This window comes from Mirounga leonina, unplaced genomic scaffold (genome assembly GCF_011800145.1).
Source record: "Mirounga leonina isolate KUSES-001 unplaced genomic scaffold, KU_Mleo_1.0 Mir_204, whole genome shotgun sequence".
NCBI lineage: Eukaryota > Metazoa > Chordata > Mammalia > Carnivora > Phocidae > Mirounga > Mirounga leonina.
In genome coordinates this window covers 69,438-81,834 of record NW_023270513.1, presented here as the reverse complement: position 1 = coordinate 81,834, position 12,397 = coordinate 69,438, and the positions used below count along the sequence as shown (strand labels likewise).

General features: G+C 36.3%; 1 protein-coding gene across 1 annotated transcript in view; it reads left to right on the top strand.

The window, feature by feature from the left end:
* Window positions 1-12,397, top strand: part of OPHN1 (oligophrenin 1) — a gene marked incomplete at its 3' end in the record, with an annotated part of 473,440 nt that overhangs the window by 401,866 nt on the left and 59,177 nt on the right. The gene's annotated exons all lie outside the window — the stretch shown is intronic.

The window sequence follows — 12,397 nt, the reverse complement described above, 5'->3', positions numbered from 1 at the left end:
TTGGTTTTAAATCCCAGCTGTACCACTTACTTAGCTGTATAATCTCTTAGCCTGTTTAATCATCTGTAAAATGAGAATAGTATTGCCCACCACACAGGACTGTTCTGTGAGTGAACATATAGCACATAGGAGATTCTCAAGAAATGGGAGTTATTTTGAAGATTGTGGCCAACGTTTTGATTGGGTATGGCAGGCAGGAAAGACAGTATTATAGAGAGTAGGCTTTGTGATGAGCTCCAAGATGGTGCATTTAAGTGGCATGGGTGGTGCTTTCTGGCCAGAGGGTTCAATGTTGTGGATAAAGATGAATTTTCTTGACTTGTAAAAGGCCAACCACTGGCTCTTAACAAAGCATTATGGTGCAGCAGAAAGCACTCTGACTACAGGTCAGCAAATCTGGGTTCTGGTGTCAGTTCTGCTACTAGCTTTCTTGACAATCATGGGCAGGTCACTCTTGAGGCTTCTCCTGGTACATTAAAAAGTACAGAAATGAGACAACAAGCTTAGAAAAATTGCAATGCATTTTATATGTGTTTGTTTTTCAAAATAAAGCTATCATCACACTCGTAAAAATGCAGTAATCATATGTTTTTAACCTCATTTGGAAAAGATCTCAAATACCTAAACTTGAAGCCCTCAGTGAAGGTGAGGCTCCAGGCTAAATGGCCCTCTTGGTCTCCCCCTGTGATAAATTCTGCATCTCTGGATCTCAGGTTTCCCTGTGACATAATGAGATATCACCAAGATTCAGTGCAGCTCTGACATTCTATGTTTTTCTTATACTTTTATAACAAATGAGCATTATAGACACTAATATAGATAAATAGGCAGAATTAACAAGAGGATGCCTTTTATATTTTTTGCCAATATTTGTAATTTGGGCTAATCGAGGACATTAAGAGGCAGTTTCTTCCCAAAAAGTTGTTTGTGATAATCTCAATGAAAGTATAACAATCAGCACATAAATCATTTGCATATTAATTTAAGTTGCCCTGGGGGAAAGAGAAATTGGGTTCAAGTTCCACGTTACCACTGATTTTCTGTGTGAACTAAAGAAAGTCCCTCCCACTCTCTGGGCCTCCATTTATTCATCTATAATATGAGGGGACTGAACTAGCTAATCTGAAATAGTTATTCCTGCTCTGATTTTCTAAGATTCTTAGTATGTGACAGGAGCCAAGGACTGAGCTAATCCTGCTAGCAGTTAGTGAGAAGCACCTGCTTCCATCTACCCAAAGGCTGGCTTCTGCCTTATTTCAAGAATCTTGGTCCTCAAAAAGCCTAGAACAAAAGGAGCAAAAGACACAAACACACAAGACACAGAAATAGATAAACAAATACTCTTAAATACATGAGAAACTGCTCATTTCCTCAAAGAAGAAAAATGCAAATTAAATCTGCTCTGAGATACCATTTATTGGCAAAACCTAATGCATGACCACATTCTCTGTTGATGAGACTTTGGGGCAAATGAATACTCTACTACATTGCTGGCATTAATGCAATACAAAACTAGAGGAGGAGAATTTGACAAGATCTAACAAGTCTGCATATTCACTTACCCTGTGCCTAGAAATTCTACTTTTAGACATATACCCTGAAGACACACCTCCACAAGTACCAAACAACATATGCACAAGGTTAAACACTGCAGCACAATTTTTTAATACCAAAAGGTTGGAAATACAAAAGTATCCAACAATAGGGGACTAGTTGAGTAAATAATGGTATATTCAAACAATGTAGTATTATATAGTCAAAAAAGAATTAGGAAAATATCTACAAACTTTTTTTGTAGTGATTTCTAGAATGCATTACGAATTTCAGGGTGTATAACAGAGAACAACAGCTAAAATAAAAGCAAAAAACTCAAAGTTAAAAACAAGGTATATGAGTATGCTACCCTTTTTATAAGAACAAAAGAGGGAAATAAGGATATATAAGAATATTAAACACATATTTTCTTACTTTTGTCAAATTAAGCACACAATAAGAAAATGAAAAACTAATGACTTGGGCGCCTGGGTGGCTCAGTCGTTAATCGTCTGCCTTCGGCTCAGGTCATGATCCCAGGGTCCTGGGATCGAGTCCCACATCGGGCTCCCTGCTCTGTGGGAAGCCTGCTTCTCCCTCTTCCACTCCCCCTGCTTGTGTTCCTGCTCTCGCTCTGTCTCTCTCTGTCAAAAAAAATAAATAAAATCTTTAAAAAACAAAAACAAAAACAAAAAACTAATGACTCAAAAAGTTAAACCAAATGACCCAGCAATTCTACTCTTAGGTATATAATAAGGAGAAATGAGAACATATGTTCATTCAAAAACATATACACAAATATCCACAGGACCATTATTCATAGTTGCCCAAAGGTGGAAACAACTCAAATGACCAGCAACCGATAAATAAAAAAATAAAATGTGGTATAAATACACAATGAATTATTATTCAGTGAAAAAAAAAATGAAGCCCTGGGGCACCTGGGTGGCTCAGTCGGTTAAGCATGTGCCTTCGGTTGAGGTCATAATCCCAGTGTCCTGGGATCCAGTCCCTCCTCTGGTTCCCTGTTCAGTGGGGAATCTGCTTCTCCCTCTCCCTCTACCCCTCTCCCCACTCATGCTCTCTCCCTGTGCTCCTCCTCTTGCTTATGCTCTCTCGCTAGTGCTGTCTCTCTCAAATAAATAAATAAAATCTTAAAAAAAAGAAATGAAGCACTGACACATGCTACAACAAGGATGAACTTTGAAAATATTATGCTAAGTAAAAGAAGCCAGACACAAAATACCACATATGACTCCATTTATATAAAATGTTCAGAACAGACAAATCTATAAAGACTGAAAGTAGATTAGTGGTTGCCTAGGGCTGGGATGTGGGGACATGGGAGGAAATGGGGAGTGATTACTATGGGGTTTCTTTTTGGAGTGGTGAAAATACCCTAAAATTAGATAGTGATGATGGTTACACAACTCTGTGAATATACTAAAACAATTGAAAAAACATTAAAAGGGTGAATTGTATTGTATGTGGAAATGTATTTCAATAAAGCTGTTATAAAAACAAACTAATAAGTATGGTAAAGGAAACCATCAACAAAACAAAAAGGGAACCTATCAAATGGAAGAAGATATTAATCTGATAAGAAGTTAATATCCAAAATACATAAATCATACAACCTAACACCAAAAATTCCCAAACCATCTGATTTAAAAATGGGTAAAAGATATGAATAGACATTTTTCCAATTTCCAAAGAATACATACAGATGGCTAACAGACACGTGAAAAGATGCTCAACATCACTTAGTTTCAGGGAAATACAAATCAAAACCATAATCAGATATCACCTGCCAAATGTCTAGTATCAAAAAGACAAGAAATAACAAGTGTTGGTGAGGATGTGGAGAGAAAGGAACCCTCATGCATTGTTGGTAGGAATGTAAATTGGTGCAACCACTGTGGAAAAGAGTATGGAGGTTCCTCAAAATATTAAAAACTAGAATTACCATATGATCCAGTAATTCCACTACTGGATTTACCCAAGCAATATGAAAACACTGACTCAGAAAGATATATACACCCCTATGTTTATTGCAGCATTATTTACAATATTATTTACAATAGCCAAGATAATGAAGCAACCCAAGTGCCCATCCATAGATGAACGGATAAAGAAGATGTGATAATAATGCATATATTATATATAATAATGCATATATTATATATAATATATATTATATATAATGGATATATAAAATATATATAATGGATGTGTGTATGTGTGAAATAAATCAGACAGAGAAAGACAAATACTATGGAACCTAAAAAACAAAACAAACAAAAACAAATAAAACAGACTCTTAAATTCAGAGAACAAACTGGTGTTTGTCAGAGAGGAGGTGGGGGGAGATGGATGAAGGGGATTAAGAGGTACAAATATCCAAAAGACAAAAAAAAAAACCTAATGAAAATGATTACTAAAGGGGGTAGTTGGTGAATAGGGTAGAAGGGATAAAGATGAGAGCCACATTCCTCTAAATCCACCTCCTTGTATGGTTTTGACTTTTGAACCATACTTATGTTTTATATATCCAAAAAGTAAAATTCAATCAAGGATATAAGCCCCGAGACTGAAGATAAAAAAGTAAATGAGGGACTCCTGGGTAACTAAGTCATTTAAGCCTCTGCCTTTGGTTCAGGTCATGATCTCCAGGTCCTGGGATAAAGCCCCGCGTCGGGCTCCCTCCCTGCTCTGGGGGAGTTAGCTTCTCCCTCTTTTTCTGCCCCTCCCCCTGCTCATGTGCTCTCTCTCTCTCTCAAATAAATAAATATTTTAAAAAAGCAAATGAGTCTAAATGGTTATCAAATTGATAACATAGTCCCACAAAGGAAATAGCTATTGCAAATAATTTATAAACCCAGTCCTCTGACTCATCCTTAATGAGATAATATTTTAAAAACAGGAAAAGCTACAAAAAAGTAGTAAGCATCACCCAGTAGGTTTAGTAATAGTAATAATATTATAATTAAATTTGAAACTATTTTATATTTATATATCACAAGGATAAAGAAAAAAGTAAATATATTAGTATTATCAGATGACAAGATTTATGTTGTAAGAAAAAGAGATAAGGATATAAAATGTAAGATATAACGAAAAAAATCTATAATGGTAAAGTTGAATTTAGAAAGCCAATATGAACTCATGATTTATTTTTTTTAATATTTTTTCTTTTTTTAAGATTTTATTTATTTTATTTGTCAGAGAGAGACAGCGAGAGAGGGAACGCAAGCAGGGGGAGTGGGAGAGGGAGAAGCAGGCTCCCCACTGAGCAGGGAGCCTGATGTGGGGCTTGATCCCAGGACCCTGGGATCATGACCTGAGCCGAAGACAGACGCTTAACCGACTGAGCCACCCAGGTGCCCCTGAACTCATGATTTAAAAATGAAACAACAATGGATCTAGAGTGTATTATGCTAAGCTGAATAAGTCAGTCCGAGAAAAACAAATACTGTATGATTTCATTCATTTGTGGAATTTAAGAAACAAAACTGATGAACGTAGGGGAAGGGAAAGAAAAATAAATAAGGTAAAAATAGGGAGACAAACCATAAAAGACTCTTAAAACCCTCAAACTGAGGGTTGCTGGAGGGGAGGTAGGTGGGGGGATGGGGTAATTGGGTGATGGGCATTAAGGAGGGCACTTGATGTAATGAGCACTGGGTGTTATATGCAACTGATGAATCACTAAATTCTACCCCGAAATTAATGATATGCTAACTAACTTGAATTTAAATAAAATAAAACCAAAAACAACCCCAACAAAACAACAAAACTTCTATTCATTGAACCAGTCTTGAAGTGATTCTACCCCCCAAAAGAAGCAATGAACATACATAATGCCAAGATCTTTGTTTCTAAATAACATTCACTTCTTAGAGAAATGGCTGATTACAGGTCTGAGGCAAGGAAAATACCAGGTGAACCTAGGATAAAGTGTACCTTTGTGAGCAAATAAGAGCTCAAGTACTAATACAATCATGTCACGAGGACACAGGAACCTGCTTGAAAAGGCTGACACTGATTGCATTTGGAGTCAAGATAAACATCAAAACCAAAAATACTGTATTTGAGTATAACTCTTTGAATAAATAAAAATTTATGGGAGATAAGTAGAATAAGGAAAGCTCTTCCTTACAGAAGAATGCCAGCTAATAGATGTGGGAGAAATAATAGAATTAGACAAACCAGTAGTTTATAACCTCAGTACCCTGTTTCAAGCCTGTATCAAAACCATTGGGTAAAAGATTGTTCAGGAACAAGATATTCACATAATTTCAATGTATCACCCACAGATTACTTACTAATTACAAATGAAAAAAATGTATCTTTACAATCAAGCTATCTGGCAAACACCACCATTAATTGATCAAACTTAGCATCACTAATAATAATACAAACTGGCCTTATGTGCCTCTTGATAGGATACAGAAAGAATTACACAATATAATTTAAATAATTTTGCCAAAAAGGTTTAACCTGAATCAAATTAAACCTTTCCAGTTTACAAAAAAATAGAGGGTATAGAAAAATACAGACTACTTGACATTCTATTAAGAAACTAGCTTGGACTTTTCCCTGGCCTGGGAAACAGAGGTAGGGGTACTGTTCTACATTAAGAGACTAAAGAAACATAAACAAATACAGTGCATGAACTCTGGATCTAGGTTTGAAAAAGCCCAACTATAAATTTTTTTTTTGCATGACATTTGAGAAAATCTGAATATGGACCACTAATTGGATGATGTGGCACTGTAAATTTTCTTGGGTATGAAAATGTTTTGTGATTTTGTAGAACAGCATGCTTTTTCTTTTTTTTTTTTTCTTTTTAAATTTTTATTTAACTTCCAGACAGTTAACAAATAGTGTAATCTTAGTTTCAGTGCTAGAATGTAGTGATTCATCAGTTCCATACAATGACCAGTGCTCATCACAAGTGCCCTCCTTAATATCCATCCCCCACCCACCTCCCCTACAGTAACCCTCAGCTTGTACTCTGTAGTTAAGAGTATTTCCTGATTTGCTTCTCTTTTTTTCCTCTATGTTCATTTGTTTTGTTTCTTAAATTCCACATTTGAATGAAATCATATGGTATTTGTCTTTCTCTGACTGATTTATTTCCCTTAGCATAACACAGTCTAGCTCTATCCACATGACAAATGGCAAGATTTCATTCTTTTTGATGGCTGAGTAATATTCCATTGTATTTATAGACCACATCTTCTTTATCCATTCATCAGTCGATGGACATTTGGGCTCTTTCTATAATTTGGCCATTGTTCATAATGCTGCTATAAACATTGGGGTGCATGTATTCCTTCGGATCAATATTTTTTGTATCCTTTGAGTAAATACCTACTAATACAATTGCTGGGTTGTAGGGCAGTTCTATTTTTAATGTTTTGAGGAATGTCCATACTGTATTCCAGACTGGCTGGACCAGGTTGCATTCCCACCAACAGTGTAAGAGGTTCCCCTTTCTCTGCATCCTCACCAACACCTGTTGTTTCCTGTGCTGTTAATTTTAGCCATTCTGACAGGTGTGAGGTGATATCTCATTCTAGTTTAGATTTGTATTACCCTCATGCTGAGTGACGTTGAGCATCTTTTCGTGTGTCTGTTGGCCATCTGGTTATCTTCTTTGAAAAAATGTCCATTCATGTCTTCTGTCCATTTTTTTTTTAAAGATTTTATTTATTTATTTGAGAGAGAGAATGAGAGAGAGCACATGAGAGCGGGGAGGGTAAGAGGGAGAAGCAGACTCTCTGCTCAGCAGGGAGCCTGATGTGGGACTCGATCCCAGGACTCCAGGATCATGACCTGAGCCGAAGGCAGTCGCTTAACCAACTGAGCCACCCAGGTGCCCCTGCCCATTTTTTTTTTAACAATTATTTGTTTTTTGGGTGTTCAGTTTTATAAGATCTTTATAGATTTTGGATACTAACCCTTTATCAGATATGTCATTTGCTAATATTTTTTCCCATTCTGAAGGTTGCCTTTTAGTTTTGTTGATTGTTTCCTTCACTGTGCAGAAGCTTTTTATCTTGATGAAGTCCAGTAGTTCGTTTTTGCTGTTTTCCCCTTGCCTCAGGAGACATATCTAGTAACAAGTTGCTATGGCCGATATCAAAGAGGTTGCTGCCTGTGTTCTCCTCTAGGATTTTGATGGTTTCCTGTCTCACATTTAGGTCTTTCATCCATTTTGAATTTACATTTGTCTATGGTATAAGAAAGTGGCCCAGTTTGTTTCCAACAAACTGAGGGTTCTGGAGGGGAGGGGTATGGGAGGATGGGTTAGCCTGGTGATGGGTCTTAAAGAGGGCACGTTCTGCATGGAGCACTGAGTGTTATACGCAAACAATGAATCATGGAACACTGCATCAAAAACTAATGATGTAATGTATGGGGATTAACATAACATAATAAAAATAAATAAATAAAGCTAAGTCCAAAAAAAAAAAGAAAAGAACATGTTTACTGATAATTGTGTTTCCTTAATAAAGAGTTTAAGATGGAAAAAAAAAAAGAAAGTGGTCCAGTTTCATTCTTTTGCATGTTGCTATCCACTTTTCCCAACACCATTTGTTGAAGAGACTGTCTTCCTTCTCTAAGATACTCTTTCCTGCTTTGTTGAAGATTGGTTGACAGTATAGTTAGGGGTCCATTTAACGATTCTCTGTTGTGTTCCACTGATTCATGTGTCTGTTTTTGTGCTAAAACCATACTGTCTTGATCACTTCAGCTTTTTAATATAACTTGAAGTCCAGAATTGTGATTCCTCCAGCTGTGCTTTTCTTTTTCAAGCTTGCTTTGCTATTTGGGGTCTTTTGTGGTTCCATACAAATTTTAGGATTATCTCTTCTAGCTCTGTGGAAAATGCTGGAGGTATTTGATAGGGATTGCATTAAATGTGTAGATTGCTTTGGGTAGCATAGACATTTTAGCAGTATTTTGTTCTTCCAATCCATGAGCATGGGATGTTTTTCCATTCCTTTGTGTCATCTTCAGTTTCTTTCATAAATATTCTGTTCTTTTTGGAGTATGGATCTTTTACCACTTTGGTTAGGTTTATTCCTAGGTATCTTATGGTTTTTGGTATAATTTTAAATGGGATCAATTATTTGAGTTCTCTTTCTGCAGCTTCTTTAAAATTCTAGAGATTTCTGTACATTAATTTTGCATCCTGTGACTACTGAATTTGTGTTTCAGTTCTGGCAATTTTTTGGTGGAGTCTTTCAGGTTTTCTACAGAGTATCATGTCGTCAGTGAATATTGAAAGTTTCACTTCTTCACTGCTGATTTAGATGCCTTTTATTTCTTTTTTTGTCTGATTGCTAATGCTAGGGCTTCCAGGACTATGTTAAATAACAGTAGTGAGATTGGATATCCCTGTCTTGTTCCTGACCATAGAGGAAAAGCTGTCAGTTTTTCCCCATTGAGGGTGATATTTGTGTGGGTCTTTCATATGTGACCTTATGATATTGAGATATGTTCCCTCTATTCCTACTTTGTTGAGGGTTTTATCAAGAATGGATGCTGTAACTTGTCAAATGCTTTTTCTGCTTCTATTGAGAGAATCATATGGTTCTTATTCTTTCTTTTATTAGTGTGTTCTGTCACACTGATTGATTTGCAAATATTGAACCACCCCTGAAGCCCAGAAATAAATCCCACTTGGTCCTGGTGAATAATCCTTTTAAGGTACTGTTGGAGTCAGTTAGCTACTATCTTCTAAGAGTTTTTGCATCAATGTTTATCAAGGATATTGGTCTGCAATTCTTTTTATGGCGTCTTTGTCTGGTTTTGGAATCAAGGTAATGCTGGCCTCGTAGAATGGGTTTGAAAGTTTTCCTTCCATTTCTGTTTTTTGGAACAGTGTGAGAAGAATAGGTATTTACTGTTTAAATGTTTGGTAGAATTCTCCTGGGAGCTGTCTGGCCCTGGACTTTTATTTCTTGGGAAATTTTTGATTACTGATTCCATTTCATTGTGGGTTATCAGTCTGTTAAAGTTTTCTATTACTTCCTATTTCAGTTTTGGTGAAATATGTTTATATGTTTCTAGGAATTTATCCATTTCTTCCAGATAGCCCAATTTGTTGGCATATACTTTTTCATATTCTCTTATAGTTGTATTTCTTTGGTGTTGGTTGTGATCTCTCCTCTGTCATTCATGATTTTATTTATTTGGGTTCCTTTTCTTTTCTTTTTTTATTTTACTTTTACTTTAAAATTTTTATTTAAATTCAATTAGCCAACATATATTGTATCATTAGTTTCAGATGTAGAGTTCAGTAATTAATCAGTTGCATATAACACCCAGTGCTCATCACATCAGGTGCCCTCCTTAATGCCTGTCACTTAGTTACCCCACCCCCCCACCCACCTTCCCTCCAGCACCCTTCAGTTTCTTTTTTTTAAACCTCAGTTTCTTTTCCATAGTTATATCTAGGGGTTTGTCAATTTAAAAAAAAAATATTTTATTTAAATTCAATTTAATTAACATATAGTGTATTATTATTAGTTTCAGGGGTAGAATTGAGTGATTCATCAGTGTCATATAACACAGACACCTCATTACATCAACTGCCCTCCTTAATGCTGATCATCCAGTTACCCCATCCCCCTCACCCACCTCCCCTCCAGCAACCCTTAATTTGTTTCCTGTACTTAAGAGTCTCTTATGATTTGTCTCCCTCTCTATTTCATCCTATTTTATTTTTCCTTCCCTTCCCATAATTCATCTGTTTTGTTTCTTAAATTCCACATACGAGTGAAATCATCTGATATTTGTCTTTCTCTGACTGACTTATTTCACTTAGCATAATACCCTCTAGTTCCATCCATATTGCTGCAAATGGCAACATTTCATTCTTTTTCATGGCTAAGTAATATTCCATTGTATATATATATACCACTTCTTTAACCATTCATCTGTCGATGGACATTAGGACTCTTTCCATATTTTGACTATTGTGGACATTGGTGCTATAAACATTGGGGTGCATGTGCCCATTTGAATAACTATGTTTGTATCCTTTGGATATATACCTAGTAGTACAATTGCTGGGTTATAGGGTGGCTCTATTTTTAATTTTTGAGGAACCTCTATACTGTTTTCCTGAGTGGCTGTACCAGTTTATATTCCCCCAACAGTGTAAGGGGGTTCCCCTTTCTCTGCATCCTTGCCAACATCTGTTGTTTCCTGGGTTGTTATTTTAGGCATTTTGACTGGTGTGATTTGGTATCTCATTGTATTGATTTGTATTTCCCTGATACTGAGTGATGTTGAGCATTTTTTCATGTGTGTCTTGGCTAGTTGTGTGTCTTCTTTGGAGAAATACCTGTTTTTGTCCTGCCCATTTCTTGACTGGATTTTTTGTTTTTTGGGTGTTGAGTTTGAAAAGTTCTTTATACATTTTGGATACTAGCCAATTTTCTGATAAGACATTTGCAAATAAAAAGAGAGTTTTATTTGAGCCCAAGTTAGGACAACTGCCCAGGAAACATGGTCTTTACAAGGAAGAAAGTGCTCCAGAAAAATGAACATTTTTTACAGGATTATATACTTTTTTACATCTTGTAAAGGCTCAAAATATAGATTAGCACATAGGCAGGAATCACGAGTTTTATCATTCAGGAATGCAGGTGATGTGGGGTCTCTGAGCAAAAAAGGTCAAGAAAGAATTCTTGACATGTTTTCAGTGCAAAAAGGTGTTTTTATTAAAGCATGGAACAGGACCCATGGGCAAAATTGCTGCACTGTGACTGTGTGGAGAAATTGACTATATACTTTCAAGTTGGGGGGCAGAGATAAGGGAAGTCACTAAAGGGATTTCCATATGTTAAAGAAAACTTATAGGATCCTGGAGGTCTGGCTGTTGTCAAGCTAAGGTTGCTTTTAGTCTCTAGCAAAACATCAACATTAAGGCAGCCATGAGTTCCTTGAGGAATGTCACACTCTGCATGTCTCACGTATTTCTCAATGGGCTGCAAATTGTAAGGAAATTTAATTGTATCTACATTTCTTTTGCCTTTCTTCTCATCATAGGGAGTGGGAATATTGACTGATTTCTCAAGGACATGATGGTTTTCCTTGAGGCTACTCATTCACAAAGCAGGTGTACAGCATGTTGAGCCATAAATCAGGCTTTTGATTTAAACAACGTTTATGTACAGTAATGCTAACTAAAAAAGAAACCTAAAATGGCTTCCCTTGTGTATCAGGCCTTGAGAGAGTTTTTCTCTCATCAGGATATATACCCAGAAGTGGGATTCCTGGATCATAAGGTAGTTCTATTTTATAGACATTTTAGTTTATGACCTCTGAGCTAAACCATCTAATCAAAATTATTTTTCTAAACCAGAGGCTTTTTACAGCCTCCCTCTGATAGTCATTTTTTATTTTAAATTTTGATGTTCCAGAAGTTGTACCCATTGTCGTGAGTCCACGTGGACTAGAGAATTTAAGATTTGTTTGCCATCAAGTCATATCACAAACTCCTACCTAATTCACTACTCACGATGCTCTTATTTTTGGTTTTATTTCTCTTAATAACCCACAATTTGGGGTGTGACTTATGCCTCTTAATGATAATGTATAATAAAAAGAGAGATGTCAAATGCAAAGAAATGTCCCCCTAAAATAGGTCACCTTCCAAATCTCATAAGAAGGCCAAGAAGAAAAAGAATGTCCTAAACGGGATACCAGGAACCTCCCTTAGAAAAATAGAAGGTGGCTTTAGCTTAAAGAAAGCCCCACAAGGGTTTTGATTTCTTAACAGGAATTAGATAAGCAAGCAGTGGGATGCAATAGGATGACTGTTAGACTTGTGGCCCAACAA